The 6,756-nt window shown below is 34.8% G+C and overlaps 1 pseudogene; it reads right to left on the minus strand.

Moving 5' to 3' along the window:
- Nucleotides 1–6,379: 6,379 nt before the first annotated feature.
- On the minus strand, nt 6,380–6,494 carry LOC141709944 (small nucleolar RNA R71; annotated as a pseudogene).
- Nucleotides 6,495–6,756: the final 262 nt, after the last annotated feature.

The following is a 6,756-nucleotide window of genomic DNA, read 5'->3' on the forward strand; positions in this document are numbered from 1 at the left end:
TCAGTCACGCACTAACCCCGAGCAAGGCACACATCATTGCTCTAACTACTGGATCCAAGGCACACATTGGCCTAACTTGACCATTATATGGTCTGACCACGAATCTGGTCCACAATTTTATAAAAACAATCCAATTCTAACATAATAACAGAATATGCAATAATAAACAATAACCGAAATCATTAACAACAATAAATGTTTAACAATGAAAGGGTTTCAATCCTTGTAAGGATCAATAAGGCAATTTAAAAATTTGGATGCTGGGTAATGAAAGAATTGGATAACAAAGGAATCAATGTTTCAAGGTTTCAAGGATTCGGTCTTTCAAAGTATAAGATACCATGGGTTGAGTATATAATAGTTCATTTCAGTGTTTGGTATTTAGTTTGTATGTATATGTAGAGTAGTATCGTAGATTTGTGGTTCTTATTTGGGTATAAAATAATCAATGGATTAGAAAGAATATGATTCATGGCTCAAGGACAATAACTGAAATCAGGATTTAGGTTTCTGTGCTTCAAAGCACTTGCAATATCACGGGATTATCAAGTACTACAATATCACGAGAAAGTTCAGAACACTTGCCTGGTATTAGTTTACTACACTGCACTCGCTTCCAATCACAACTGTTTTACTCCTCAACTACCTGTTTCCCTTTCCTACGTCTTGCCTCTTCTGCTCACATATCATAAGCATCTATCAATAATTTACTCATGGAATTCTATTCAACACATACTTCTATCTACCCTTCGTTTTACCCAAATCCGATTAACGGATTGAAAGTTATGCAATAATCAAGTAAACACCGAATATATATACCGATAGTCAATTAACAAGTCACATGTAGCACATAATACATCACGTAATCAATGATATATTATTTATAAAGAAGTCCCGGGTCATAAATAGGCTTTCTGGTATTTAAAATGATTTTTTAAAAGATTTTTCGAAATTAAAATGGGTCGTTGGATCAATTTCGGGTTAATAAACAGGGTTCGGTTGGCCCATTCTGGCTCCGAAATAATTTTAGAATAATTATCGAGCCTTGGAAATAATTTAGAATAATATTTTAAAGCTCGAAACTATTTTTCGAAATTTTTTAAATCATTTTTAAATAATTAAATATAATTAAATAATTAATTAAAATCAATTAATAATTAATTAAATCAATTAATCAATTAATTTTTGAATTAATTGACTAATTAATCAATTAGAAATTAACTGAAATTAATTAACTAATTAATTTAGATTTATTTGTGAATTAAAAATAATTTTCAGAATTAAAATAATAATTTTTAGAATTTTCAGAAATTAAAAACAAATTTTTATAATAAAAATAAATAGGAAATATGATTTTTAAACATTTTTAAAACAAGAATCCAACTTTTGCAAACTCTGGAAACTACAGGGACCAAACTGCATCGTTTTCAAAAGTTGGGGTACTAAACTGTAATTTTCTAGCCCTTCGCCGGAAAACAGTCGGGGATGGCCGGAGAACACGTTCCCGGCGTCCTCACCCCACAAACACCTCCAGATCACATCTACACAACACCAGGAACACAACCATGCAATCAATTCATCCTAACAATCCCTGAGTTGGCCGGAATTTGGCCATGAAGTTTTCCAGTTTCCGGCGAACATCGGAAAACTTCAAAACACAACTCCCTTCTCTACAGACCTCGTTGGTTCATGAAACTTATACGACTGGATTGCAAATTTCACAGAGAACACAACCCACTATAACACAACATCAATCTATCACAGAATAAGAAACCCCCAAATTTCAATTAAGAACATTCATACGGGTTATAAACCCTAATTTTGAAATTCGAAAAGTAAACCCACTTTTGAGCATGTTATTGAACTCCAAATCAGACGTATGACATATGAAAATCATCAAGAAAACAAGCTCTATAACATGCAATCATCAAATCATACAAACAATCATCCGAACAAAAATTCATATTTTTAATAAAATAAATTCGAAAATAAATAAATTTTTAGAAAAATAACCTTGATTTCTGTAGTGAAACAAAGCTCAGAATCTGATAGAACACCTCAAATCCTTCGTTTTGGTTGCTCAAGCTTTGAAAACAGAGATCGGTAACGCCTTCGTTTTGCTGTTTGATTCTTAGAACAGTTTATGTAATTAGGGCTTTTCTCTGAAAATTATATAATTATCTGTCTGCAAATGATTTTGATACGAAATAAAATACGGTAAAAGGCTATTTATAATTACGGAAAATTAGTATCCCGTTGGATCATTCCGGATATAAAACGGTACGTTTATTTGTAAAAACTGATCCAAACGGTATCGGTTTTCGGGATAATTATCCAAATCAGCACAATTTGTACTGCGGTCTTGGTCTCAGCGCCTGGTTACACGTATTACGAAGTGATAATTGTGATAGTTTAATAAAAAGCTCCCGTTTATCGAAAATACGGGTTTTATTGATTTACCGAAACGAATATTGTATCGAAAATGTTGCGTCAGGACCCGCGCAGGACAAACCGTACGCCGGATCGAAAAAGTCGAAACATGGAAAATGCTCGGAATATTATAATTAGGTTAGGAAGGAGTTCTCGAAAGAGTTTCGGGTTCCAAAAACGTAACAACGGTTGACGTCGGTTGGTTCCCGTTTTTATAAAATAGATTTTAATTACCCGGAAAAAGATTTTAGAAATTTCATATGATTCTTATAAGTCCATAAACCAACATAAAAATAATTAGGAAGATATGACAATTATCTATATTTTATTTTGGACATATAAAAATTAAAATATTCAATTAATATTATTTTTGAATATTCAAGTACAGATAACACTTAACAATTAGCTCACAGAATAGATACTGAACACACATAATAATTATATAATAGCAAAAATAATTACATGATATATCCCGGATATTACACAATTGGCATCATGGTTTGCTTTTCTTCTTGGTAATCTGACTATAAAATCCAGAGCAACATGTTAGGTCACACAACACTATAGAAGGGGGTTGAATATAATGTTTATACAATCAAATCGATTTAGGACACAAAGTAACAGTAATCAAGTTTATTCAATATAATGAACTCTGTTACAATAGGTTAAACTACTCTCTCAGTGATGAACAATATCACTAAGAGCTGCTAGGGTTACAATGAATAATATTCTCGAGAGTGATAACACATATAGTGTAAACCCTAAGCTGTATCTATATAGTACACAGTTACAAGATATCTTTTAATTGATATTGATAATGATTCTTTCTCCAAAAATATATCAATCAGATATTATCTTCTTACAAGTCTTCTAGTTGTCCAACTCTTTATGCATATCTTCTTTTGTTTTAGTCCAGATCCTCTCCTATAAATCAGCTGCATTCCTTATCTAAAGTACCCGCACTTAAGTCCTGATATAAATCCTGATGGCCTTAAGTTATGATATAAGTTCTGACTTCAGTAAGTTCTAATTTCCAGTATGTCCTGATAAATCCTGATATTAAGTTCTAAAACTAAACAGATCAGATTAGTTATGACATCACAAATATATCTAACAATCTCCCTCAACTTGTAAATTATGAAAAATATACAAGTTAATAGATTTGATGATGTAAAAATAATTTAATTACAAATGCAATGAGAATTTAATTAGACAATTAACTACAACTTACAGTCCTTGCAGCTTTTACCAATCTTACTGAATCAATCTGAATCCAAAATGATTCCTGACAAAGTTTGATATCAGCTTCTCTTCTGCATTTCTCAGGACTTGAGCTAATGTATCCTTGACTTGCTTCAATTCTTCATCTTGACTTCCAATCTGGTAGATGGCAGTCCTAAGTGCTGGAATTGATGTTCTTTGAAGACCATCACCAAGTCTGATTACCCTTGGATGAGAAGAGTCTTCATTGTAGCACATACATTTCTCTTTAAGAATAACTTCTATCTTAGCAGAATTTTTCTTCATTGGAATTTCACTTCCATCATCTTCAATTATATTTGGAACAAATTCTGCAACACTTGATCCAGAGATTCTGGCTTTATCCCTTATGGTCTTCATTATGAAATTTGACCATCTTCTGGTAATCTCAGACTTTATCTCCAAAAGATAATGAAAGAATTGAAGTTCTTTCAGAGATTTGTTCAGCACATCTGATTCTAACATTCTGTATGTTCTTCCATCTTCAAGAAATAAAATCATCTTTTCTTTGCCTTTACTCCCATCATGAGTATCCACTACCACTTGAGCAGGTATAACCTTGTCAAGATGTTTCTGTGTAACTTCCTCAAGTGGATTGTGATAAGTGGCATTTTATACCACTTAGAACGTATTATAATGTCTTGAATTGATGTCTTGAAATCAGGTATTTTGTATTTTTGATGCGTTTTTCTAATGGTTTTGCATTTCAGGGTATAACTTGCGTATGTAGGAAGAATGCAGAAATAAGCCTAGGGAAGTGCTTGGCATTGGTTGTGGAAAGTTGGGGGCAGAACGCAGCAAAATCAGGAGCAGAATACAGAATTTTCCAGAAGGAGTCTAGGCGCCCGCTCAGGATGCTGGGCGGCCGCTCAGGAGCTTGGGCGCCCGCTCAGGAATCTTGGGCGGCCGCTCAGGGGTGAGAAAATTAATTCTGATTTTTATAAATCCTTGTTCTGTTGGACATCTGAGACGGCTGGTTCTTGTGGGCTTTTATATAAGTAGTTCTCAGAGACGTTTCATAAAAAGGTGGTATCAAACAAGGAGCAAGGAGAGAAGGAAGAAGACCATTTTAGCATATCACAACAAAGAAGAGGAAGCATACCTTTTTTTGTGATTCTTTTATTTTTTGTATCATTGGATGCTAGTTTTCTTTACTTTGAACCTGATTACTCTTGTGACGTACTCTGGTTTTAATAAGTATTTTTATTAGTTTATATTGTGTGTTATTATCATGTTTTCATATGAACCCATAGTGACGATGAGTTCTAACATGGGCTAATCGTGATCATGGGGTCATAATGGATTTACTATGGATTGCTTTAGTTAGTTGTTTAATACTTTAGTGTGTGATGATTGTATGATATCTAGCATAGGTTATGCTTATTCGTCTTATGTGCGTCGCGAACATATAAGATAGTCGGTTAATCTCCTGTGAAGCGACGGTGGATCTTGAGGTTTAGAACTTGCCATGCTAGCATAGGTTCATGTATGTGTATGCATGATTAGTGGGTAACTCTAATCGTTTTACTTGCCCTGTGTTACCATAAAGAATAACTTGTGCTTAAATCTTTATGTTGTCAAATTCTGTAGACATTAGGGTCTCAACATAATTGATGCATATTCAACTTCTATCTTAATTATGGATTTTTGGTAGAATGGTATTAGTACAACAAAAGTTGGCTTTTATCAGTTTCGTGTTGTTCGATTAATATCATCACCGTTACATGCTAAGGGTAATAACGATAACTATTGAAGGAAGTAGTAATGAAGTTATGATCTCATGTGTGTTTAATATTGTTAATTCAAGTGTCAATTAAGTGTTTAATCCTCGTAGTAAATTGTAGTTAATAATTAGTTAATCAAATTTAAGTGTTATTGTCTTGACATTGAGAAGTAATCATACATTGGTGAGTAAGTGTTAATTGAACATAATTAGTCTGAGTCTCTGTGGGAACGAACTAGAATTTATTCTATATTACTTGCGAACGCGTATACTTGCGTGAATTATTAGCGCGTGTTTTCCGCCCTAACAAGGTTTTGGCGCCGCTGCCGGGGACTCGGCGTATTTGTTTAGTTTATGTACTTGCCATCAGTGGTCGTTAGGACTCATTGATTAAGACGTGTTACTTATTATTTTCGGTTGTATTTCAGGTATTCTAGCGAGCGTTTATGCAAACACGTTCTCGCACTCGCAAGAGAACTTTAGATACGGCTGAGGAGACAGACTCTGTTCTTGATATTACAGAGATGATAGATTTTAAAGATTCAGATAAAGAGATTGAGCAAAAAGAACCAGTAATCATGGGTGATCGTATAGTTTCAGCAGCAGATCCAGCTCTTTTGGACTTTTCTCGACCTATAATTGATGACATTCAGTCAAGCATCCTTCATCCGGCTATTCAGGCTAATACTTTTGAAATTAAGACGGGCACTATTTAGATGGTGCAGAATTCTGTTTCTTTCGGAGGTGCTGCGACTGAAGACCCGAACATACATATCAGGAATTTTGTCGAGATCTGTAGTACTTTCGAATATAATGGTGTGACTGATGAGGCTATCAAGCTGAGGCTTTTCCCATTCTCTCTGAGGGATAAAGCTAAGGACTGATTACATTCTAAGCCTGCTGGGTCCACCACTACTTGGCAAGATCTTGCGCAAAAGTTTCTGGTGAAGTTCTATCCAATGGTGAAGACTGCAGCTATGAAGAGTGCTCTTACTCAGTTTGTGCAGCAACCAACAGAATCTATGTGCGAAGCTTGGGAGCGCTACAAGGAGATGTTGAGAAAGTGTCCACATCATGGTATGCCTGACTGGATGGTGATCACTGGTTTCTATAATGGTTTAGGGGCCCAATCTCGGCCCATGCTCGATGCAGCAGCTGGAGGCACCTTGTGGGCCAAAAGCTATACTGAGGCCTATCATTCTAACAACAGAAATCATCCCAATTTCAGCTGGAGCAATAATCAGAATGCTATTCAGCAACCATATCAGTAAGGCGTAAGTAAACAGTTTAATCCACCTGGATTCCAGCAACCACAGCATTACGCTCATAGGCAATCATATCCT

This window comes from Apium graveolens, chromosome 2, assembly GCF_009905375.1.
Source record: "Apium graveolens cultivar Ventura chromosome 2, ASM990537v1, whole genome shotgun sequence".
NCBI lineage: Eukaryota > Viridiplantae > Streptophyta > Magnoliopsida > Apiales > Apiaceae > Apium > Apium graveolens.